Source organism: Mesoplodon densirostris, chromosome 14, assembly GCF_025265405.1.
Source record: "Mesoplodon densirostris isolate mMesDen1 chromosome 14, mMesDen1 primary haplotype, whole genome shotgun sequence".
Classification (NCBI taxonomy): Eukaryota; Metazoa; Chordata; class Mammalia; order Artiodactyla; family Ziphiidae; genus Mesoplodon; species Mesoplodon densirostris.
The window spans coordinates 53,529,029-53,556,176 of record NC_082674.1 but is presented as its reverse complement, the minus strand read 5'-3'; the positions used below and the strand labels follow the sequence as shown (position 1 = coordinate 53,556,176).

General features: G+C 36.9%; 1 protein-coding gene across 3 annotated transcripts in view; it reads left to right on the top strand.

Moving 5' to 3' along the window:
- The window catches only part of WDPCP (WD repeat containing planar cell polarity effector), a 330,758-nt gene that overhangs the window by 292,180 nt on the left and 11,430 nt on the right, over positions 1-27,148 (top strand). The gene's annotated exons all lie outside the window — the stretch shown is intronic.

Below are 27,148 nucleotides of genomic sequence, written 5' to 3'. Positions count from 1 at the left end.
CTAAAAAAATTGTATGATTTATGTTAAAGAATATTTGCCTGTGTTCTCATCTAGGAGTTTTATGGTGTCATGTCTTACATTTAGGTCTTATATTTAGCCATTTTGAGTTTATTTTTGTATATGGTGTGAGGGAATGTTCTAATTTCATTGACTTATATGTAGCTGTCCAGCTTTCCTAACACTTGTTGAAGAGAATGTCTTTTCTCCCTTGTATATTCTTGCCTCCTTTGTTGTAGATTAATTGACCATAGGTGTGTGGGTTTATTTTGGGGCTTTCTGTTCTGTTCCATTGATCCAGATATCTGTTTTTGTGCCAGTACCACACTGTTCTGATTACTGTAGCTTTGTAGTATAGTCTAAAGTCTAAGAGGGTTATGCCTCCAGCTTTTTTCCCTTCAGATTGCTTTGGCAATTCTGGGTCTTGGGTGCTTTCATATAAATTTTAGGATTACTTGTTTTAGTTCTGTGAATAATGTCATGGGTATTTTGACAGGGATTGATTAAATCTGTAGATTGCTTTGGATAGTATGGACTTTTAAACAATATTAATTCTTGCAATCCAATGTGTATTTGGATGTAGCATCCTGTAGATATAAAGTCCAACTGCTCTGTTGTTTCATTTAGGACCTCTGATTTTCTGCCTTACTGATTTTCTGCCTGGATGATCAGTCCATTGATATCAGTGGGATGTTAAAGTCTCCTACTATTACTGGATTCTTGTCAGTTTCTCCCTTTATGTATGTTACTATTTTATGTATTTAGGTGCTCCTATATTGGGTGTATCTATGTTAATGAGTGTAATATCCTCATATCCTCACCTTGTATTGGTTCTTTTATCATTCTATAGTATCCTTTTTTATCTTTCTCTATGGCCTTTTTTGTGTGTGTGTATTTCCTTTTATTTATTTATTTTTGGCTGCATTGGGTCTTTGTTGCTGTGCGAGAGCTTTCTCTAGTTGCGGCGAGCAGGGGCTACTCTTCATTGCAATGCACGGGCTTCTCACTGTGGTGGCTTATCTTGTGGAGCATGGGCTCTAGATGTGGCTTCAGTAGTTGTGGCACACAGGCTCAGTAGTTGTGGCTCGCAGGCTCTAGAGCATAGGCTCAGTAGTTGTGGCGCATGGGCTTAGTTGCTCTGCGGCATGTGGATCTTCCTGGACCAGGGCTCGAACCTGTGTCCCCTGCATTGGCAGGCAGATTCTTAATCACTGCGCCACCAGGGAAGTCCCATGGCCTTTGTTTTTCATTTGTGGTTACCACAGAGTTCAAGTATACTGACCCATAACACTATCTACTTTCTTTAAACTGACAGTCATTCAAGTTCAAACACGTTTTTAAAAGGGCTACATTTTTATACTCCCCTCCCCCACATTTTGTGATTTTTGATGTCCTATTTTACATCTTTGTGCTTATCCTTTTACTTTATTGTAGTTATACTCACTTTTACAGTTTTTTGGATTGTTTTTTAATCTACATACTGGCTTACTTAAATGATCTTTAATCCTTTTCTATATTTGTCTTTCCTATTGTGATTTTCCCTTTCCTATAGATTCTTGCTTCTTTTCTATTTAGAGAACATCTTTCAATATTTCTTTTAGGATAGGTTTAGTATTGCTATATTCCTTTAGTTTTTGCTTGTCTGAGAAATTCTTATCTCTCCTTTTATTCTAAATGATAATCTTGCTGGGTAGAGAGCATCTTACTTTGCAGGTTTTTCCCTTTCAGGACTTTGAATATATCATACTACCTTTTAGCCTGTAATGTTTCTGCAGAGAAATCTGCTGATAGACTTATGAGGGTTCCCTTATAACTGTTTTTCTCTTGCTGCCTTTAGAATCCTATCTTTAACTTTTGCCATTTTAATTATATGTCTTGCTGTGGGTCTGTTTGGGTTAATCTTGTTTGGGTCCCTCTGTGCTTCCTGTACCTTGATATCTGTTTCCTTCTTTAGGTTTGGGAAGTTTTCAGCCATAATTTCTTCAAATACATTTTCAATCCTCTTCTCTCTCTCTTCTTCTGGAGCCCCTATTATGGGTAACTTGGAACATTCTATATAATCTCATACATCTTGTATGTTCTTTTCAATTTTTTTCTTTTGTTTTTCTGTCTTCTGTTCTGATCGGTTGACTTCCATTATTCTATCTTCCATATCACCTAATTGTTCTATTTCATTTAGTTGGCTCTTCATTGCTTCTGTATTGGTTTCTATCGTGGCAATTGAATTGTCTATTTTTGATTGGTCACCTTTATAGTTTCTAGTTCCTTGCTACAGTGATCTGTGTTTCTATCAATAAGCTTTCTTAATTCTGTTAGCATTTTTATTACCACCTTTTTGAACTAAGGGTCTGGACTGGTGAGCTCTGTTTCATTATTCTTTCAGGGGATTACTTTTGTTTCTTTAATAGGGAGTAATTCCTTTGCCTTTTCATTTAATTAACTTTCTCTGTCTCCATGATTTAGGAGAAAGAGTTACCTATTGTGATTTTGAAGGGTGTTTTTATCCGGGAGAATCTCTGTGTAGACTGTGTGTCCAGTGTTTTTGGTGTGAGGGCTACTTCTGGTATGGATGCCAGCCACATCTTTCCTCAGGGTATGCTGACAGTTATCCCCTTCACAGGGGTTATGGTTATGCAGGGTGTGAGGCAAGGCTTCTTCGTCTCTGCTCTGTGGCTATTGCTGCCCTGTCAGGGGTGGGGTCTTCTCCCCATTTGTTGGAGTGGGAGCCCTGAGGGTAGGGTTTGATCAGGCTCCATTGCCCTTGAGTGCATGCCCTGCTCCAAAGGAGGTAAATGCCGAAGGAACTGAGGCCTATGTGGTCACAGAGGACCTAAGTGCCGCTTGTGTAGGCGTCTGGGGTTCCACTTAGAAGCAGCCCAAGGTCATGTCCCTTTCTCTGTTGTTTTGTCCCAGATATAGAGCAAGGCTGTGATGTGGAGTAGGTTGGGGCTGGGATTTGGAGCACTGTGGCTGCAGGAATAAAAGTGGCTGTGCTGTTTACTGCCTGAGATCTGGGCTGCCTCTGTGTCAGTATTTTCCCAGGACCTGTCTGCCCCAAATCTAGCACTAAGCTGTGTTGTGGAGTCGGTGGAGCTGGGGGCACTCTTGCTGGGAGACGAACCACTGGGTACTCCTAAGTGTGCTGACATTAGCTGCCACCACTCCACTTGGACCACACCCTAGACCCTCCAGGCTGTCTTTGCATAGCTAGATTGAGTTCTCTCCCAGGGCCTATCTGCCGGAGATTCAGCACTTTGCCGTGGTGTGCTCTTGGGTCGCTATCCTGTGAGCACACTGACAATGTCCACTGCTGCCCTGCCCCACCCAGGCCATACCCCAGGACCCCTGTCTCTCCATATCTAGAGTGAATCTTTTCCCAGGGCTTCATTGGCCCAGATCTCACAGCAGGCTGTGGTGTGGAGTGAGTGGGGCTATAGGGTGTATGTCCCTTTGGATCGGGAAGTGCGGTGAGGCTGCAGCTGCCAGTGCATGGCTTTCTCCACCCTGATTGTTGGCAAGTGAGCATGCGCTCACTTCTTGCAAGTAAAGGCTAGACTTTTCTATCCCTTCTGTCTGGCCCAGTGGTTTTTCCTGGCAGGCAAGGGGCTTTGTTTTCTCTGCGCAGGACCCCAGGACTGGGATGCCGAGATTATGGCTTGACCTGCTCACTCCCCAGGGTGTGGGTCTACCCGTGCAGACCTCTTCCTTAGATCCCTCCCAGGGGCACAGATCCCAACCCAGTGATTTTTTTTATCCCCATCCTATCAGTTACATGGACATCTTTCATGCAGCTTTGGTTGTATAGGAGTTCTGCAAGTTTCTAGTTAGTATTCCATGAGTATTGTTCCACATGTAGATGTATTTTCAATGTTTTAAGGTGTGTGGGGGGGTGAGCACCACATACTCCTACTCCACCATCTTGATTCCACTGCTCCATACAAATTTTTGAATGAACTTGTCTGTATCTACCATTAATCTTCCTGAGATTTTGATAGAAATTAAATCAAATCTATATAACAATTTGGGGAGAACTGACATCTTTTTTTTGGCTGAGTCTTCCAATTCGTGAAGATGGTATGTTTCTACATTGATTTAAATTTTTGATTTTTTTCATCAGTGTTTTGTAGTTTTCAGCAGAAAAGTCTTGCATTTGTTTGTCAGATATGCACCTAAGTATTTTATCGTTCTGAGCAATTGTATATAGTACTGTATTTTAAATTTTGGTGTCTATGTGTTCATTGTCAGCCTATGGAAAAACAGCTGATTTATTTTTTATCTCTTATCCTGCAACCTTGCTGAAATTTCTTAGTTCTAAAAGGTTTTACTGTTTTTAGATTCCTTGAGATTTTCTATATAGACCATCATGTCATCAGCAGATAGAGACAGTTTTATTTCTTCCTTTTCAGTCTGTATGCTTTTTATTTCTACTTCTTGCCTTACTGCACTGGCTAGAACTTCAAGAACTTTGCTAAATGACAGCAGTATGAGTGGATATCTTTGCCATGTTCCCAACTTAGGGAAAAAACATTCAGTCTTTATCATTAATTTTGATGCTTACTGTAGGTCTTACATAGATGCTCCTTATCAAGTTTGAGAAGTCCCTCTTTTTCTGAGAGATTTTTTTTTTTTTAATCATGATTGGGTGTTGAATTTTCTCAGGTGCTTTCTCTGCACTGATATGATCATGTGATTTGGCTTCTTTAGTCTGTTCACAGAGTAGTTTACATTCAAATACTGAACCAGCCATTCATGCCTGGGGTACCCCACTTGATAATATATTTTTATATATTGCTGAATTTTGTTTCTTAATATTTTGTTAAGAATTTTTTTGTTTATCTCCATGAAGAGTACTGATTTATTTGGTTTTTTTTTTTTTTTTTGGCCACGCAGCACAGCACATGGGATCTTAGTTCCACAACTAGGGATCGAATCCACACCCCCTGCAGTGGAAGCACAGTCTTAACCACTGGACTGCCAGGGAAATCCCTGTTCTTTTCTTTTTTGTATTCTGTTTGCCTGGCTTTGGTATCAGGGTAATTCTGGCTTCATAAAGTGAGTTGGAAAGTGTTCCTTTCTCTACTTCTTTCTTAGAGATTGTGTAGAATTGGTGTTCATTCTTCTTTTAAGTTTGGTAGACTTCTCCAGCATAACCATCTAGGCCTGGAGTTTTTTTTTTTCTGAAGTTTTCAAATTATGAATTTGATTTTTTTTTCTGAAGTTTTCAAATTATGAATTTGGACACTTAGGTTACTTCCTGGCTATTGTAAATAGAGCTGCAATGAACATTATGGTACATGACTCTTTTTGAATTATGGTTTTCTCAGGGTATATGCCCAGTAGTGGGATTGCTGGGTCGAATGGTAGTTCTATTTTTAGTTTTTTAAGGAGCCTCCATACTGTTCTCCATAGTGGCTGTATCAATTTACATTCCCAGCAGCAGTGCAAGAGGGTTCCCTTTTCTCCACACCTAGAATTTTTTTTAAATTGGAGTATAGTTGCATTACAACGCTGTGTTAGTTTCTGCTGAACAATGAAGTGAATCAGCCATATGCATACATATGTCCCCTCCCTCTTGGACCTCCCTCCCCTCCCATCCCACCCATCTAGGTCATCACAGAGCACCAAGCTGAGCTCCCTGTGCTATACAGCAGGTCTCCACTAGCTATCTATGTAACACACACAGTAGTGTATTTATATCAAACCTAATCTCCCAATTCATCCCACCCTCCCCTTCCCCCTGCCATGTCCACATGTCCATTCTCTACGTCTGCATTTCCATTCCTGCCATAGAGTAGAATTTTTTAATTAAAAAATGATCATTTCAGCTTAACTTCTCAAATGAAAATAATATTTAAAACCTGTAACTTATTTCTTTCAAAGTATACAATATAACCATTAGAAACGTGACTTATTTGTAGGTTTTGGTGAAATTCTGGTCATCATTTGACAGACCCCCACTGTGGTCCCATTAGTAGGAGTTCCCTGGACAAGTACAGGCCATTCAGGTTTGGCTACTAATAAAAGTCTAGAAGGTAGAATAAAGGAATTTCCACTATAGTTTTTTTTTTTTTTTTTTACTATTTATATGACATTTTGAAATGAATGTGTTTTCCAAAAGAAAAAATCAGTTTCAATATTACTAAAACAACACAAAATATTACAAAAGAGATACAAAAGGACTCAATTCAAAACTGAAATATTTGAGGATATAAAAGTGTTCTGAGTTGTGTCATCTTTAAAATTTTGTATCTTCTAGGTTTAGACTTAATCTTTCCACTTAAAAATATTTGTTGGGCCTCCCTGGTGGCGCAGTGGTTGAGAGTCCGCCTGCCGATGCAGGGGATACGGGTTTGTGCCCCGGTCCGGGAGGATCCCATATGCCGCGGAGCGGCTGGGCCCGTGAGCCATGGCCGCTGAGCCTGTGCATCCGGAGCCTGTGCTCCGCAACGGGAGAGGCCACAACAGTGAGAGGCCCACATACCGCAAAAAAAAAAATATTTGTTAATAATATCATATTGAAAAATGTAGCAACTCTGACTTTCAAAGACTCTGGACTACTATTTCCACAATCCAGTGCCACCCCTTCCAACATCCAGGTAGGCAAGTATTTTAAATGATTAATCTGTAATAATGCAATTCTGAAAATCCTTTCTTCAGTAAGAAGGTAGGAAAGACAGTGTTATGAAATGAACTCACTTAAGAATTTTTTTAAAGCTCCTGGAAAATGGCAGTCTATACTCATCTAATTTTTCTGTCTCCTAAAACTTCAGCGAGGAGGAATAGAAGGGAAGGGTGAGTAACTGACAAATCTAAGAAAGAACCTAGCATGGGGAAGGCCGAGAAACATGCCAAATTATACAAAACCCAAGGACTGGACTGACTTTGAACTTTTCAACAACAGCATTGGAAATAAGACAACAGTGGAGCAATCCCTTCAAACTTCAGAAGAAAAATGATTTACTCACAGAATTCTTGAATTATAAGGGAAACTCTTCAAAATACAAAGAAATGGTAGTAACAGGGCACTAAGAAATCAGGGTGTGGGGGAGATAAAAAGGACAGTGGGGGAAAACTCTTCAAGAAGTAGTCTGAGCCCCATTCTACCACATGACTGACCTTGTCCACAGAGGAGTGGATGTTAAATTCTCTGGAGAGGGTAAAAGAGAAAGACCCCAGTGTGAGTACCATGTCACAAAGAGGGGGATTAAAGGATGGTATGCAACTAAATGGGAAAATGTTGAGATCCCTGGTCTACTTTCCCCAGTTGTCTCCCAGAACACTGGCAGTAAGGGCATAACTTCCAGGAAAGAGATTTCAAAGTCAGTCAGACTAGTGGTAAAGACCTGTTACATCTACAAAGATGCATCTTGGGCTCCCCAGCACATACTCCATCTCTCCCCCTAATTATCCTATGTGAAGCTAGTAAGTCTTGAGTTTTGTAGAATTTACTCAAACGTTGTCCACTGACTTCCCTAGAATGGGGCTCTTATAAATTCCATAGGGAAGCAGAAATTCAACTATTACTATTCAGCTTCCCTCTTCCAGGGAGCCTTCATGTAACTGTAGCATTACTGTCTTTTCTTTAGAAAGCTAGGTTTGTGAGTGCTACTCAGATCTTCAAAACTAGACAATATGCTGTCTAGAGATAATAGGAGGGTGGTAAAATGTTCCCTGAGGGGCTTCCCTGGTGGTGCAGTGGTTAAGAATCTGCATGCCAGTGCAGGGGACACGGGTTCGAGCCCTGGTCCGGGAAGATCCCACATGCAAGGAGCAACTAAGACCATGTGCCACAACTACTGAGCCTGCACTCTAGAGCTCATGAGCCACAGCTACTGAGCCCATGTGCCACAACTCCTGAAGCCCGCATGCCTACAGCCTGTACTCTGCAACAAGAGAAGCCACCACAATGAGAAGCCTGAACACCGCAACGAAGAGTAGCCTCCACTCACCGCAACTAGAGAAAGCCTGTGCGCAGCAACGAAGACCCAACACAGCCAAAAATAAATAAATAAATTTATTAACAACAAAGTATTAAAAATAAAAGTTCCCTGATAAAATTATTAGGTTAATGGAGAATCTAGATCTTTGCTGATTTTAATTTATCAGAAGTTATCTGAATAGTTGCAGATGCATTGCACAGTTTAGTCAAGATGACTTAACATTCAGCTATGAATAGAATTCATGAGCATTATCAATGGGAGCTGGGTTGTTTCCCTAAAATAGGAATTCCTAATTTTCTCATTTAAAATTTAAGGTTACTGCATTTAGACATATTTATATTTATTCAGTACTGATATAGTCATTTCTCATTTTTGTTTAATGAGGGACTAACAGAATTAAAGGATATATCCATTTTATATTGTCTGTATAGATAATTGGTTTGCTGGAGCCACTTCCCCATTTTTTCTTATGCTCTATAGGTTAGATCAGCTGTTCTTAACATTTTTAGACCTTTTCCTCTTTTAAAACAAATATATGACATCAATTTTACTTTGCTGAAATCAGTCATAGATAATGAATATGTATATATCACACATATATAATTTTAATTAGATAATGCAATGTCATAACTTTAATGTAGATTAGAAATAAATGTAAAGTAGTTTATAATTTAAAAAATATAAGTCCTTGTGACACTTCTACACTGAAAGGCATAATGAAGTATTATTAAGGTAGCTTATACATGTATGTAAAATCACTGTAAATGTAACAGCTATAAATGCAGGATGATACATCAGTGTTATATTGCAGACTCAAATGCTGCAAGCTTCGCCTCTAAGCAAGGCCTTAAGCATAGTCTAAAAACCACCTACTTATGTGTGCCATCTGCCCTATCCACTCCTAGAATTCTGATCAAGTATCCTGCCTCCTCTGAGGCCTCCTCAGACCAGAAGACAAAAGGAGTTACCTGATCCCTAGAGCTGCAAGTAAAAGACTTGATGCTTAGCATGGCAAAGAATGTATAGTTATTATCCAAGCCAGCAGCTCTTCTTCCCATATTCCTGATCTCCAGCCGTGGTACATGAGATCTTCAATTTTATCCAATGTCTTGCTTAAAAAAAAAGGGCAGGGGGAAACTCCTGTTGTGCCAGTACCCTACAGCTCTGATGGTCTGAGTCTTAAAGAATCTGGACTTACAGGGTAGAATTGTAAGTGAAAAAGTCTTCCAGATACTCTTAAGCTAAAAGTAACTTGTGATGTCCTTAAGCGTATGCAATGCTTCAGCCAGATTCCAAAGGTTGATCTTTTATATTAGCAGTGATCATATATATGGATGAAATTTTGATTTTTATTCTTAGTTTTCAACTTTATATTAGTCTCTGTCCAGGTAAGGCTGAACTGCCTGCAAGAGTACTGCCACTTGACCAACCCCTAAGAATGCATCTTTGAGAGCCTGGAGGTGACTCTCCTAAGCAATGCTCTATCCAACTATGGGAAAGGATCCAACCTAGAATAGGACAACACCTCCCCCCATCAAAAATATTTAAACTCTTCTGGGTTTCACAGATTATTTCATCTTCCATTTTTCTAACCTTATTACCCTGCTTAATGAACCTTCTGAAAAAAAGTATAAGGCTTCACCTGAATTCTAATCATAAATTTTCCACAGTTTTAATTAACTGAGACAATAGGAGCAAACAACAGTTGGACAGCAATGCCTAACCCAGTCAAGAACCCTTTAGAGCAGGGTCCCCTGGGCCATGGATAAGTACTGGTCTGTGGCCTGTTAGGAACTGGGCCACACAGCAGGGTGTGAGTGGCGGGAGAGCGAGCAAAGCTTCATCTGTATTTACAGCCGCTCCCCATCGCTCTCATTACTGCCTGAGCTCTGCCTCCTGTCAGATCAGCAGTGGCATTAGATTCTCATAGGAGTGCGAACCCTACTGTGAACTGTGCATGCAAGGGATCTAGGTTTTATGCTCCTTATGAGAATCTAATGCCTGATGATCTGAGGTGGAGCTGAGGCAGTGATGCTAGCGCTGGGGAGCAGCTGCAAATACAGATTATCATTAGCAGAGAGGTTTGACTGCACGGAGACCATAATAAATCAATTGCTTGCAGACTCATATCAAAACCCTATTAGTGAGTGGCAAGTGAAAACAAGCTCATGGCTCCCACTGATTCTGCATTATGGTGATTTGTATAACCATTTCATTATATATTACAATGTAATCATAATAGAAATAAAGTGCACAATAAATGTAATGGACTTGTATCATCCCAAAACCATCCCGCAAAAACTGTCTTCCACGAAACCAGTCCCTGGTGCCAAAAAGGTTGGGGACTGCTATTTAGAGACAAGCCCCTAAAGATGAGGGATATAGGCCAGGAGATGGAGAAATCATCTGCAAATACACCTGGCTCAGTATCTAAAAGAAAAATTCAAACATAGGTGCAGCATTGGCCAGTAAATAATAATTTACTACATTCATTTGCTGAATATTGCTACATAATAATTTTGACTTCCACACCTGCTTTTTCTCTGCACTACTGGATAACTGTACAAACTCTCATCAATCACTAGTTAGGAAGGACTTCAGACTTAGAAACCTAATAAGGCAGGGAAACTTTCTAAAATGGCAAGCAATATACAACAGTCATCAGGAGACATCCTTGAAGCTGGAGAAAACATTTTCCTTCAGGACACATTCATTCTATCAATTTTAGCTAAAAATTTCCTAGAACCTTTCAGAGTCATAGTTATAACCAACTACCTCACATTTAGCTTAGAGTTATACATGTTCAGTCAGATTCACCCACTCTTCTGCTGCTCCCTACAACTCTCAAGTTACTTTCTCACCCAATGCTCTAATCATAAAAGGAATGCAAGAAGTAACAAACTCCCAGCAGCCTCATGTCCAGCTTTGAAATCTGCTGTAATAGGAACCAATTTTCTAAAACTAGAAAGCACTAAGACACATGAAGGACTTTTATTGGCTTAAACCCTGCTTCTACCATCAAAATCTATTCCCTTGAGTTAAAACTATGTACCAGATTGCCACACAAAAGATAGAATATAGATAATAATACATAAATTTAAAAAAATTACTAAGGATGCCATGTTTGGGGCAGCAGGGGAAGGAGATATAGTCAGCATAGTCATAGAATTTTTTTTTTTGCTATTGTTCTGTTTTTACTATACCTTAATATGCATAGAATATTCATTATACCACTGAAGATAATATACATATATATTTAAGTCATTCATATTAACATTTTCTAGATGTGTAGAAGTTACTTTATAGAAAATTTGGAAGCAAGGCAGAACAAGTACTTTAGTACCAAGTTTTAACAATTTTGTTAAAATATAATATTTATAATTCTTATAATACATTGTTTTAATTGCAAGGAAATTTTACTCGTTTAGATGGAACAGAAGTCTTTCCTTGAGGACTTACACTTTAATCTCGGGTTTTCAAACACTGATGTGATTGCATCGCCTTTTAAAAGCCTTTGGGTACAAGAATGATAAAAAGTGGTTTTAGTTATGGCGTGCCTGTGCAACAAAGCATTTAGGAGTTGTGACTGACAGGCCAGAACTGTGTATAAGGGAAAACCTATGCTTATGTCTGCTTCAGTGACTTTATTAGCCACACCCTACTTGTAAATTGTAAACTGTCATTCAAAGTAGCAAAGTGATGTTTTAAACAAGTCAGGTTATAATACCCCTACTTCTTTTGTCTTAATGCCTAAAGGTAAATTCAGGAAGTACTCCTATGTTTTGGCTCATAAAAGCATCCATCTGGGAAAAAACTAAATAAAAAGCCCAAGTAGTGAAGAGCAGTGCAAAGAATATTTATAACACTATGCATATATGTAAGTTGAATATTTAAAATCACAGATAATTCAGACTTCATTATAGTTCAGCAACTATTTCAGATTAAGGACAAAGAAAATAATTGTATTAATTGTTGGCAGTTTTTAACCAGTATTTTAAAACACTGTTAACAATATGTACTGAATTAAAATTGCTAATAATATGAAGAGTTTCACTGGACACCTTTACTATCTTTGCAAAGAACTTTGGGAAAATCTGTGTTTTAAAGCATGATGTGTTTTATGAGAAATGCCTAGTTTTACATTAAAATATTAAAATAAATGCAGAAACAAATATATATTCACATCATAGCTTTCTAACAACTGCACAATTTTGGACTGAAATAAGGGATGAAAACAAGTATTACAGTTTGCTGACTTCTTACTAATAATATTCTAAATATTCTTTCCTGAATTTTAGATAATTTAATCTTAACTAACCTATGAACTCATCAAAAAATACGAATTGTACAGAAAAGCACAATATAGTCAATGAAAATCCATCATGATCCACTCTGTCTAATCTGACCAAAAACATTACTTGCAACAAAATACCTTTTGTGGTCCAAATTTCAATAAGGTAATAATTCAAATGTCTAGCTTTCAGATAAGTGTTAACGGTTTTAATATTTTTACCATGAATTACCAAATTGAATTCCAGTCAGTGCTCAGATTTGAGGTAAAAACGTTTGTGTAATTACTCAGTAACTTAGTATTCCATAGTGACACTTCTAATTTTCATATCTGAACGGATATGAAGGCTATGTCAATGGATGGAGGCACCCTTAAGGGGCATGAAGTAGTCTAGTCTTTATCTGTGATTTAGTTGAAGGAATCTTGGATTTTTCTTTTTGAGGTGGACCAAACCACAGAACAATGTCTCAGGAAGCCTATTTATCTGACAAGAAGAAAAGATAAACACCTGTAAGTTGATGTTTAAAGCCCAAACTAGTTTTGAAGTAACAAGAAAGGGAAAGCTAACAGTTCAAATTTCAGTCACTTTTCATCTAAACCCATCAATGTGTGCACTGGTCCATTAATTATGTGGCCCAACACAAAATGATATGTTAGTCATCCCTTTTCTCCTAGATGACAGATGTGAGGTAAGATTTTAGTTCAGGAGAAAGAAAGCTATTTCAAATGCTTCACCTTTTAGTCTCAAGAATTTACCTAAGTTATGTATGAAAATGAAAAACTACGAATTGAGGATCAAACGAACTGTTTCGTTGATCACTCTATTTAAACCAAAATAGAATTGGAGAGGAGTGATTTAAAACCTATGATTCTAATGGACCCAGCTTTTCTAGGTTAATAATAAGTATTCTAAGCAAAGGTCAGCAAATTATTTTCTGTAAGCTCCAGATGGTAAATATTTTAGAATTTGTGGGCCACACAGTTTCTGTCACAACCATTCAACTCTTACTCTGACATTGTGCAAAAGCAGCCATAGACAATATGTAAATGAAAGATCAAGGCTGCGTTCCAATAAAACTTTATTTATGGACACTTAAATATAAATTTCATATAACGTTCACATGTCACAAAATATTCTTCCATTGACTTTCTTCCAGTCATTGAAAATGGAAAAATTATTCTTAGTTTACAGGTTGCAGAAAAATAGGCAGTGGGCTGGATTTGGCCTGTCCATAGTTTGGCAACCCTTGCTTGTTCTAACAGATTATTTTGGTTCTTGTTTTGTGAATTTATTTCTATGCTTCAAAAGAAAAATATGTCAGAGATTTTATTAAAATCTTGCTCAAAGTATTTGATAGATTTTTTTAAAACCCTATTAATGAGTTGCTAGAATAAATAAGTGGAAACACTGCCATTTAAAATATTTCTTCTAGATGAACCTAATTCAATGCTTTTAGACGACATTATTGTTGTAATAGTCCCTAGTAGAAAAAATCAGTTTTCAGTATAAAATCTGGTTCCATTTATTCTGTTTTAAAATTTCCTATGCTAATAAATTTTCAGGAAAAAAGCAATTAAGTTTGGCCATTTTCTAAATTACCTATTTTAGATGAGTATTAAGCATGTGTGAGTTATTAAGTATTCCGATGACAAAAGTTAATTATACATGTGCATTACATAAAATTCAAACATTGATGAAATGTTTAATTTGGGAAAATAAAAGCTCTGTATAATACCACCTACCATAAAAGGAATCTTAACATACTACATATTTTTCTAGCTTTTCCCCTTGCACATATTTTAAGAAAATATGGTAATACATGGTCATATATTACTTCCTGTTTTACAAATTTCCTTTTTAAAATTTTTAACAAAATATTTTGGAAAGCTACATGTCTATATGTAGATTGACCCCTTTCTTTTTTTTTAACAGCTATATTATTCATTTGTATGGATATACTATAATTTGTTTAACCAGTATCCTATTGCTGGATATTGGGGTTATTCCTTGTTTTCATGAGAATCACTGCTGCCAGAGGATTCTGAAAAGACAGCATCACTGTAGTATTTGAATCTCCTTGAAACTCCTCATGAAACAGAAATAGCAAATAGGATAGTAAACCCCAAAATCTATCTACAACAAAATCTAGTGACAACATATTCTTATGAACCCCAAAATATAAGTGGGTTGGAACAAATCAGCAGTAGCTACAAAATGTACTAAAATCTTTATGGATTCACAAAGACCCATATTGGGTGTTGATGCAATGTGATTTCTACCTAGTGTTGTGAATGTCAAAGTGAAGAAATTCAATGAAGCTCTGGTAAATAGTGGAAGTAACTAAGACTCTCTTAAAGTAGCCAAATGCTTTGTCATCTAATTAGGGACATGCATGAATGGATGAATGAGATTCCCACTGTCCCTACCTACTATCCAGCAAAACCACAGCCAAGGAAAGAGGTTTGGCAGAATCAGTGGGGAAATGAGTCCCCGTTGAGCTTCACTCTAGTCTGGCACAGTGAAAAGACTCAAGAGGTGTATAAGTGGGAGGCACCCCCCCACCCCCCACCACATCCCTATGAAGGGGTGGTATGGGGCAGCCTTGTAGGCCACCTCTGAAATACCACTACTTTTACTGTTTTTTTCACTGACCCAGTAAGGGGATTGGAGGGGGTAACCCCCAAGGGGCTCTTGCTTCTGGCTCCAAGCACCCAGTCATACCAGCCAGGCGCAACTCTAGGGACAGGTAGGGAGCTGAACTGATATTGTACACCTGTGATATGTAATGCAGGTGTCCTGAGGGAGGACAGAAGGCTCCCATGGAGCAGAAGAGCAAAAGCTCACCTGATCTTGATCTTCAGCCTGAATACAGACTTTGAAAGCAGGCACACACACACACACACACACACACACACACTCACTCACTCACTCTCTCTCTCTCTCTCTCTCTCTCTCTCTCCCTCTCTCTCTCTCTCTCTCTCTCTTTTCATGGGAGAAGCAGAGGGAAGTTAATGGACTTATTATGGTCCCAAGAAAGAACTCAAGTACTACCTGGAAAATTTCCCATGGCCACTCTTAGAACAGCAACAGAAACTGGAGGGGACACTGGGGGCTCTAATTTTTGGATACAAAGGAACTGTGGGAAGATATGGAAGTACTGGAATGGTCTAGATTCTAGGTCCTATAAATGTTTAAAACTAACAAAGCAAAATACTTTTCCTAGATAAATCCCTAAACTGAAGAGAAACACTTGAGAATAGAGACAAACTGAGCATAACAGACACAACAAGGCCACAGAAAAAAAGGTTGAAATTAAAGGGAAGAATATAGGTGCTATGGTCTGAATGTTTGTGTCCCCCCAAAATTCATATATTGAAATCCTAGCCCCTAAGGTGATAATATTAGGAGGTGGGCCTTTTTGAAGGAGATAAGATCATGAAGGTAGAGTCCTCATGAATGGGATTACATAGTACCCTTATAAAAGAGGCTCCAGAGAAATCCCTCACCTTCTGCCATCTGAGGATACAGCGAGAAGCTGGCAGTCTACAACCTGGAAGAGGCCTTCACCAGAATGTGACCATGCTGGCACCCTGATCTTGGACTTCCAGCCTCCAAAACTATAAAAAATAAATTCCCTGTTTATAAGCTACCCCATCTGTGGTATTTTGTTACAGCAGCCCTAATGGACGAAGACAACGGGAGACCATATTTTTGACTAGTTGAACACAACAGACTCATAAGCTAGCTCCAGAACTATGAAGATAAAAGTTATCTTGGCCCACACTGCCTCTTCAAAGTATAGAAAAACAAATTTTTCACAAAAACGAATAATAAGAGAAGACTGGGTGGGATAGGGAGGGTCGGAGGGAGGTAGATGCAAGAGGGAAGAGATAAGGGGACATATGTATATGTATAACTGATCACTTTGTTATAAAGCAGAAACTAACACACCATTGTAAAGCAATTATACTCTAATAAAGATGTTAAAAAAAACAAGACTGCAATCAAATCTCATACAAAGTTACTTCTACAAAACAGAATAAGATGCAGAATACTTTCCCTATGAACAGTGAAAGCACTCCAGAAAGATCTGGAGTGCCCACGAAGTGCCCACAAACAGATGAAAACTGACCCTAATATTCTAAAATAAGCTTAAATAAATTAATACAAAGATAGAAGTTATGAAAGAACAACATAAATCAGTATAAGAGAAACTCAGAAATGAGATGATTATAGAAGCAAGATTTTTTAGAGGTGAAAGAACTATGAAAATAATTAGAAATAAAAGGAAAATATTATTTCAGAAATGAAGTTTAGACTGGAAGAATCACAAGACCAAATAAACACAATGCCTTATGATAAATAGAGAATTTAAAGGAGGAAACACTTGAAAAATTTAAAAATCAGTGAAGGAAACCATCAACAAAATGCAAGAGCAACCTTCTGTGTGGGAGAAAACATTTGCAAATCATATATCTGATTATGGCTTAATATCCAAAATATATAAAGAATTCAATCACTTAAGAGCAACTCAATGACTTAATAGCAAAAAGACAAATGATTTGATTAAAAAATGGGCAGAGGAACTGAATAGTCATTTTTCCAGAGAAGACATACAGATGGCCAATGGGTACATGAAAATGTGCTCAACATCACTAATCATCTGGGAAATACAAATCAAAACCACAATGAGATACCACCTGTGAGAATGGTGGTCATCAAAAAGACAAGAAATAACAAGTGTTGGTGAGGACTTGGAGAAAAGAGAAGCCTGTGCACTGTTGGTAGGAATGTAAATTGGTACAGCCAGTACAGAAAATGATATGGAGGTTCCTCAAAAAATTAAAATAGAACTACCATATGATCCAGCAATTCTACTTCTGGGTATAAATCCAAAGGAATTGAAATCAGGAACGCAAAGAAATATCTTTACTCCCATGTTCATTGCAGCATTATTCACAATAGCCAAGACACTGAAGCAACCTAAGTGTTGCTTCATCCAACTGATGAATGGATGAAGAAAATGGGTCACACACACACACATACACAGTGGAATATTATTCAGCCATTTAAAAAAAGAATGAAATCTTGCCATTTTTGACAACATGGATGGACCTTGAGGGCATTATACTAAGTGAAAAAAGTCAGACAGAAAAAGATAAAGAGCATATGATCTCACTTATATGTGGAATCTAAAAACAAAAACGAGCTCATGGATATAGATAACAGATTGGTGGTTGCCTGAAACGGGGGTGGGGGGGTAGGGGTGGGCAAAATGGTTGAAGGGAGTCAAAAAGTACAAATTTCCACTTACAAAATGAATGAGTCATAGGGATGTAATGTACAACATAGTGACTATAGTTTGGTGTTGCATATTTGAAATTAGCTAGGAGAACAGATCTTGAAAGTTCTCATCACAAGAAAAAAAAATTGTAACTATGTAAGGTGATGAACGGATTTATTATGGTGATCATTTTGTAATGTATACAAATATCAAATCATTATTTTGTACACCTGAAACTAATGTAATGTTATGTCAGTTATACCTCAGTAAAGTGTATATCTTGAATAAAACTTACTGAATCTGAGAAAAAAGTGAAGGAAGAGATAAAAAGGACTCAACAAAAAGTATTAGATATAGATGATAGACAAAGAAGATCCAACATATGTATAATAAGAGTTCCTAAAGAAGAAAACCCAAAGCAATACAACAGAATAAATAATTAAAAACTCTAAAGAAAACTTTCCTGAAATAAAAGACACTTTATGACAATCTCTAGGTCCATCCACGTTGCTGCAAATGGCATTAATTTGTTCTTTTTTATGGCCAAGTAATGTTCCATTGTATATATATACCACATCTTCTTTATCCATTCCTCTGCCGATGGACATTTAGGTTGTTTCCATGTCCTGGCTATTGTAAATAGTGCTGCAATGAACAAGACAAATATCATATGATATCGCTTGTATGTGGAATCTAAAAAAATGGTACAAATGAACTTACAAAACAGAAATAGAGTCAGATGTAGAACACAAACTTATGCTTAGCAGGGGGCAAAGGGAGGGGGTGTGGAGGAGGGAATAATTGGGAGAATGAGATTGACATATACACACTACTATATATAAAATAGGTAACTAATAAGGACCTACTGTATAGCACAGGGAACTCTTCTCAATACTCTGTAATGACCTATATAGGAAAAGAATCTAAAAAAGAGTGGATATATGTATATGTATAACTGATACACTTTGCTGCACAGCAGAAATTAATGCAACATTGGTAAATCAACTATACTGTAATGAAAAAAAATTTTTAAATACTTTGTACTACAAAATTAAAAGGCATATCACACAGCTGGGAAAATCAGCCACATTGGCCAATATCAATGGCCATGAAATGATTGGACTTTAAAGAAAACAAACAGACAAACAAAATCCTTTGGTCATTCATGCAAAAACAGTAAGTCCTTATAAAGCAAATAAAATCAGATTATGATTACTTTTTTATAGCAGCAATTTATTCCAGAACACAATATAGTAATATATTTAAGATACTCAAGAAAAGAAAATGTCAACCAAAGATCTTATATTCGGCCAAAACAACCCATTATTCCCATGAGCCATTCCTAGGAAATCTAAAAGAGAAAGAGATTCAGACAACCAAAATAACTGAAAGACATCTACATGAAGACCAGTGGTGAGCATTATAAATATATCGACCCATAAAACTAAGTAATGAAACCAGTCACAAAAGGACAAATCCTGTATGATTCTACTCATATGAAGTATCAAAAATAGTTCAAGAGAAAGTAGAAAGGTGGCTGCTGGGACGAGGGGTGGGGGATTAGTGTTTAATGGGCACAGAGTTTCAGTTTTGCTAGATAAAAAAGTTCTAGAGACCTGCTGCAAAACAATGTGACTATACTTAACACTAGTGAACTTTATACTTAAAAATATCAATAATAAAGATGGCAAATTTTAAGTTGCTTATTTTTACTACAATAAAAAACTAAATGATAGTTGTAGGGGAGAGAATGACATAACACAGTACAACTATCAAAAAATGTGGAGAAATGATAGGGATAGAATGATTACCATGATTGCCTTATAGAAACTGGCTGGAAGTAAAAGGGATATCACTTCAAATCTGACATTGGACACAAAGCACCGAGCTGATCTCCCTGTGCTATGCAGCTGCTTCCCACTAGCTCAGTGCTTTGTGACCACCTAGAGGGGTGGGATAGGGAGGGTGAGAGGGAGGCACAAGAGGGAGGGGATATGGGGATATATGTATACATATACTGATTCACTTTGTTATACAGCAGAAACACAACATTGTAAGGCAAGTATACTCCAATAAAGATGTTAAAAAAAATCTGACACTGGAGAAGAAGGATAAAGAGGTAAATGGGCTAATAGCTAATGCCAGCATTGCTCACAGTAGGGGACCAACAGACTGTGCTCCCCTTTTTCAGGTGCCCAGGGTATTATATAAAGGTACAGATGTAATGTAGACATAAATGTAACTATCAGAATAAATACAAAACTTTCTAAGTATTAAAAGTTTAGATAAACACATTAAATAAGGCAGATAACATAGACTCTGTGTGTGCACAATGAAAAATATGACAAATCTGAGGCCAAACATAAATATCATATCAAGAAATACAAATTAATTTATCTCATTTATAAAAAGAAAACGGTTTGGATTATCTAGCAAAGCAAAATCCAACACTATACTGCATGCAAAATAGACTCATATGCTCTCACTCTCTCAGGGAGAGGGGAAAGGAGGGATGGAGGGAAAGGGAGAAGGGGAGATTTTCAGAAAGGTTAAAAATAAAGGGATAAAAATGTGGACAAATACAAATTAAAAGAAATGAGATGTCACACTCTTGATATCTGATAAGGCAAAATTCAGACCAAAAGAGAGACAAAGGAGGATACTTTCATACTGCTAAAGGATGCAATTCACAATGAAGACGTAACAGTTATGGAAATTCCAAACAACACAGCAACTGTTTTCATCAAAGAAATTACAAGAGATGCAAGGAGAGATAAAAAGAACTGCTCTATCAAAGGAGACTTTAATATACCTATCTTAATGTAAGAAAGATCAAGTGGACAAAAATTTAGGAAAGAGAAGACCAAAATGACCTGATCAGTGAGTTAGATCTTTTAGATCTATAATAAACTCTGAACTCTGATAATGGAGGATATACCTTTTAGTAAGTGCTCACATAAACATTCAGGAAAATGAGCCATATCTTAGGCTACAAAGAAAACTTCCATAAACCTGTAAATTGGAGAGAGTAGAAATAACATGGAAAACATGACCTTTCTGAAAGCAATAAAATGAGACTTGAATAATAAAATAAAAATTAAAAGGCCTGTCACTTGGAAGCTTAAGAACATAGTATTGAATAATTCTTAGATCAAGTTAAATTGCAAAATTTCATAAAAATAATGAAAATCCAATATATCAATGTCTTTGAGTTAGAGGAAAATGTATAGCATTTAATACTTACATTAAAAAATGAAATTCAAAAAATCAGACATAACTTTAAAAGCTTAGGAAACAACAAAAGAAATCCTCCCACTCAAAAAAAAAAAAAGAATGAAAGAATAAAATAAGAGGAGAAATTAATTTCTAGAAATTAAAGCTAGAAAACAAAATCAGTAGAACTTTTAAGTCTAAAATTTGGTCATTTGAAAAAAATCATCATAAATCAGTAGCTAACCTATTAATCAATGGGGAAAGGAAGAAAGCACAAATACACAAAATCAGACATGACAAATGGGGAATAATTATTGAGACAGGAAATTTTAAGTATCTTAAGAGACTATTTTACATACCTATGCAAATAAATTTGAAGTCTCATTTAGAATGGGTAATTTCTAAGAAAACCACAATTTATCAGATTAACATGAAGTCTTAAATGGCAAGTTACCTTAGAAGAAAACAGAAAAACTAAAGCGCTCCCCCCACAGCAAAACTCCTGGCTCAGGTAATTTTTTTTTTTTTTTTTTGCTGTACGCGGGCCTCTCACTGTCGTGGCCTCTCCCGTTGCGGAGCACAGGCTCCGGACGCGCAGGCCCAGCGGCCATGGCTCACGGGCCCAGCCGCTCCGCGGCATATGGGATCCTCCCAGACCGGGGCACGAACCCGTATCCCCTGCATCGGCAGGCGGACTCTCAACCACTGCGCCACCAGGGAGGCCCTGGCTCAGGTAATTTAATAGAGAAATTCTACCAAACTTGTAAAACTCAGATTATTCCAATGGCTCTTAAACTTTTTCAGACCATTTAAAAAGGAGGAACATTTCAAAATTCTTGTCATGAGGAAAGTAAACCACTGCTCTTAACCTATCAAAGACTAAACTGCAGACCATTCTCACTTACAATGTCATTGTAACAACTCTTAGATGAAATGTTAGGAAATGGAATACAATAGCACATTTTAAAAGTTATGACCAGGGCTTCCCTGGTGGCGCAGTGGTTGAGAGTCTGCCTGCCAATGCAGGGGACACGGGTTCGTGCCCCGGTCCGAGAAGATCCCACATGCCACGGAGCGGCTGGGCCCGTGAGCCATGGCCACTGAGCCTGCGCTTCCAGAGCCTGTGCTCCGCAACGGGAAAGGCCACAACAGTGAGAGGCCCGCGTACTGCAAAAAAAATAATAATAATAAATAATAATAATAATAAAAGTTATGACCAAGTGTGTTTTATTCCCATTTGCAAAACTGGTTTTATGTTAGGAAATTTATTCATATTCATAGAGCTAAGGAATAAAAACATGATCACCTCCACAAACACAAAAAAAAGCATGTGACAAAATCAGTTCTCCCTAAGTTAACTTACAAATTTAACACTATGCATATAAAAATATCATCAGAATTCTTTCCCCTGAGGTCAAGTTAATTGTAAAATTCTTTTGTAAAGATAATAAGCAAGAAAAGCAAGGAAAATCCTGCAAGAGAACAATGAGAAGGAGCTGGCCCCACAGACACTGAAACATACTATAAAGACTCTATAGTTAAAAGTATTATATTGATATCCCAACAGAACACAGTAGACAATCCATATGGAAACTTAGTATATGATAAAAGCAATTCAAATCAGTGAGGAAAAGATGAACTTCAACTTTTTAATAAGTGGAATCTCTATAACTGATGACTATATTAGATATTTTAATGATAAAATTGGATTCACTCCTCACACCACAGTAAATTCCAGAAGGAGGAGGGATTTAAATGTAAACCATTTAAGTACTAGAAGAACACATGGGTGAAGTCCAGTATAAGCTGGGAATGGGGGAGACTCCTAAAAATTAATGGTAGGCAAAATGGGTCCCCCAAAGATGTCCATATCTGCATCCCTAGAACCTATGAATATGCTATGTTATGCTAAAAAGGGACTTTGCAAATATAATTACAGTTGCAGGGAGATTATCCAGGTGGGCCCAATATATTAGATGAGCTAGAGAACCTTCTCTGGCTGGAGTCAGAAAGATGTGGCAGTAGGGGAGGTCAGAAAAATGTGAAATGTGAGGGCTACCCTGGTGGTGCAGTGGTTAAGAATCCGCCTGTCAATGCAGGGGACACAGGTTCGAGCCCTGGTCTGGGAAGATCCCACATGCCACGGAGTAACTAAGCCCGTGTGCCACAACTACTAAACCTGCGCTCTAGAACCCACGAGCCACAAGTGTTGAGCCCACGTGTAAATATGAGATGTAAATATAGTAACATTGATGAAAAAAATCACTATAGATCTGAATTTAACTTGACAATATCAGTATACACTAATGATACAGTTTATATTTTGAAAAATTTAAAAAACCAGTGCCACAACTACTGAAGCCCATGCACCTGGAGCCCATGCTCCGCAACAAGAGAAGCCACCACAATGAGAAGCCCGTGCACCGCAATGAAGACTAGTCCCAAAGAGCAGTCCCTGCTTGCCAGAGAAAGCCTGTGCACAGCAACAAAGACCCAACTCAGCCAAAAATTAATTAATTAATTAAAACAAATAAGCAAACCTTTATCTTAGCTGTATCACTGAAAGGTTCTAGAGACAATAACCATTCCTAAATCAAAAGGCACTGCTAGTGCCCAGATTGTTGTCCCTAAATACCATTTTCCCCATTAAAAGGATTGAGAGCTTCTTGGCAAAAAAGCCAATTCCTGTTCTGGAGCAGGAACAGGAAATGTTTAAGATGATCCTGGAACATTTTTTCAGAGCAGAAAGCAGGGAACGTATCAATGACTAATGGTAGGGTCATGTCGAAAAGACATAAAAACTAACTTGAACAGAGTCCACTGGCTAAAAATGGGATATTTTGAACATCAATAAGGATAATCTCTACAATGGATCAAAACATATCGTATGTTAGAATTCAAATGACAAAATTAGAATATTACCATTTTGCAAACTCAGATGAACAGAGTACACAATCATTATCCCTGACTACTAACCTTACAAAAAGAGAGAACCAGAAGTTATGTACTTTTTGATGGAGGCCATAACATTATATATGAAGAATTCTTAACCTCCCTCCCCTCCAAATAAATAACCAAAGTCTAATCAAGTCCCAATATTTAACTACTAATTTACAGGGAAATACAGGGGTCAGAAAGACATGTTAAATCACCCCAAAAAGATTCAATCAACAAAATCCAGATTGTGGGAAACTCTGGGACAAATGACCCAATTTTTTTAAATGTGCAAGAAAAGAGAATAATTAATCTAAAGATTAAAAGAGTCCTTCAGAAATTTATAAACCAAACTCAATTTGTGGGTCTCATTTGGCTCTTAACTCAAATACACAAACTTAAATATATATATGACAACTAGCTAGCCAGGCGAAATACTGACTGGATATTTGATGATTTTATTTCTGTAGGGGTGTGATGATGGTATTGTGTTATGTTTAAAAAGGGGAAGCCCTCATCTTTTAAGAAATACATTATAAAATATTTCAAATAAAATGATCTGTCTGGGATTTGCTTCAAAATAATACAGTGGGTAGGGTGTGGAAATGGATGGGGATGTAGAACGTTGGCCATAAACTGCTAAGTGCTACATGATGGACAGCCAGCTTAGGGGGGGTCATTATACTGTTCTCTCCGGTTTCAGACGTGTTGAAATTCCATAATAAAATGTGTATTTTTAACAACAAGCTGGCATAAATATTTTTGTAAGTACCTATGATGCTAGTGTTTATACAGGATAAATTTCAAGATATAGAATTTCTAGGCCAGAAAGAGTATGAATATTTTTATAGATACTGCCAAACTTCCCTTTAAAAGGGTTTATTTACCAACAATACACAATCAACAATGTGCAAGATGCCCATTTCTACACACCCTCACCAGCAGTCTGAAGAGTTAAGTGACCTGCCCAAGATCAGATGGCATGGCCTAAAAAAAAACCTCATATAATGATCAATAATTATCATATTGCCTGAGTCAATGGTTTACTAATTGGAACAGTTTTTAAATTTGTATATATAAAACTTTGAATAGAAGTCCATCCTCTACCAGTTATTAAAAAATCTTACCAGTTATAAGTTAATAAAAGTTTAGAGAATACATGAAAATTCCATAAATGAAAATAGGTTTCCATTAATATTAACTCAACAATAAGAGTAAAGAATCCTTGAAATTAAAAGACTATTAGTAAGTCATTTAGTAAATCATAGTTAAATGAGACTTCAACTTTACATATTTTGTAGCCCTCATATTTCACTGTAAGATTACCATATATTTTGAGGAAATGTATAGAAATAGAATAATGATAACTAGTATCTCACCACTAAATTTCAGTTGTAGAAAACCAACTGCTTACCAAGTGAAATACCATAAAGAAATTTAGTGATTCTTGATATTCACTACATTTTCTAACTTGGGACAAACAATGAAAAATGAAATTTGATCTGGTTTAATAAGATTTCTTTTCCCACCAAATCACTCTGGAATAGACTGTTTCAAGTACCTCTTTCCCCTGTGATATACTTTGATAACATATATACACTGAAACTCAACACATCGATCAAAACACAGTAATGATTAACTGAAAATAAAATTCTTATGAAGTACTTTAATCTCAGTATATTTATATCTCCCCAAAGAATGAGTTATTATTTATTTCAGTTGAGGTGCATCAACTTATATCAAAGGTTTTAAAGGATGACACAAGAAAACCCAAATGACAAAATTTGTTAAAATGACAAATTTTTACTCAAAGTTATTATGATAACAATAATATGGTTACTTTTCCTATTTGTGCTTACATATTTTTCTAATGAAAACAGAACTGTTCAACAAAATATTTGCTGTATTTCTTACACTGGAGGGCATGACTTTCATAGAGATCATATCAACGCTTTGAAATAGCTGAGAACAGTGTAGGACCTCATAACATTAACCCTAAAGGATAAGTTGCCTATGCTCACCTCTTTTAAACTTTTTGGCTCTTCCTTCCTGCTAGTTCTTACTTTTGATACACTGATGATACTTGATCATCCTAACACTTCCCACATTATCTTAGGTTCTTGCCTTTTTCCAGTTCTAAAAAATAAAAACATATTATTTTCCTTAAGAACATGGTAAATATTGTATTTGGAGGGACAAGAAAAAAGTGAACTTGAAGGTAGGGGAAAATGTTATCAAAATGTTTTTAAAGGTTTGGAATAATTCCTTAACTTACATATGGATCTTTAATAATGAAATTATAATATGTGGTTTTCTCAAACTACTAATATATCACACATTAAGAAATCACTAACAGAATTTCTGTTCAGTTAATGCTCTTACCAATAAGTAGAAGTCATTAAATAAAATTACCAAGCTCATATCACAGAAGCATGACCAGTGTCATTCTTCCATTTAACTATCAAGATTTTGCCAAAAGCACCTTCTATTTTTCCCTCCCTTCATAAATAATTTTGGATGGCAAAAATGGCAGATCACTGCTAATAAAAATTACCAACAATGCAGCTATGTAATAATGTTTGCTTTTTAAAAGGGTTCATTTTAAAAAGACAAAATCAGTCATTCAGTTTATATAAAAAATGTCAAATTAATAGAGTAAGGCATAAAAATGCAAATGTTCAGTTACTTTTATGCATTTTTGCTTTCTTGGTCTATTTCCTATGACTTGCAATTATTTTTATGAGATTGCTGGCTGAAAGTCTAGTTCAATAGAGAACTCCCAAAAGAGATAGATAAGATAGGTAGATAGATAAGATAAATTATCTTCTAAAAGAGATAGATAAGATAGATAAGATAAATTATCTTCTAAGAACAAAACTGATTTAAAAAAGAAACCAGGGTAAAACAGGAATAAAGACACAGACCTACTAGAGAATGGACTTGAGGATATGGGGAGCGGGAAGGGTAAGCTGTGACAAAGCTAGAGAGAGGCATGGACATATATACACTATCAAACGTAAGGTAGATAGCTAGTGGGAAGCAGCCGCATAGCACAGGGAGATCAGCTCAGTGCTTTGTGGCCGCCTGGAGGAGTGGGATAGGGAGGGTGGGAGGGAGGGAGATGAAAGAGGGAAGAGATACGGGAACATATGTTTATGTATAACTGATTCACTTTGTTATAAAGAAGAAACTAACACACCATTGTAAAGCAATTATACTCCAATAAAGATGTAAAAAAAAAAAAAGAAAGAAACCAAAAACCTAACATTTTTTAAAGGATTATGATGTTTGGGGGCTTCCTAAAAAGTTGCTTTAAAAATTCATATGAAGAATTCTTGTAAACAGCTCTTACTGGGTCTGGGTCTGTGTCCTTTTAACTTAAAAGGCTTCATAGTATAATTGTTCTGTAAATATCAGCATTTTCAATATATTGTGCAGTGTACACAAAGAAGCCCTCAAATGGCTTATCTTGTACTTATCAACTTGTT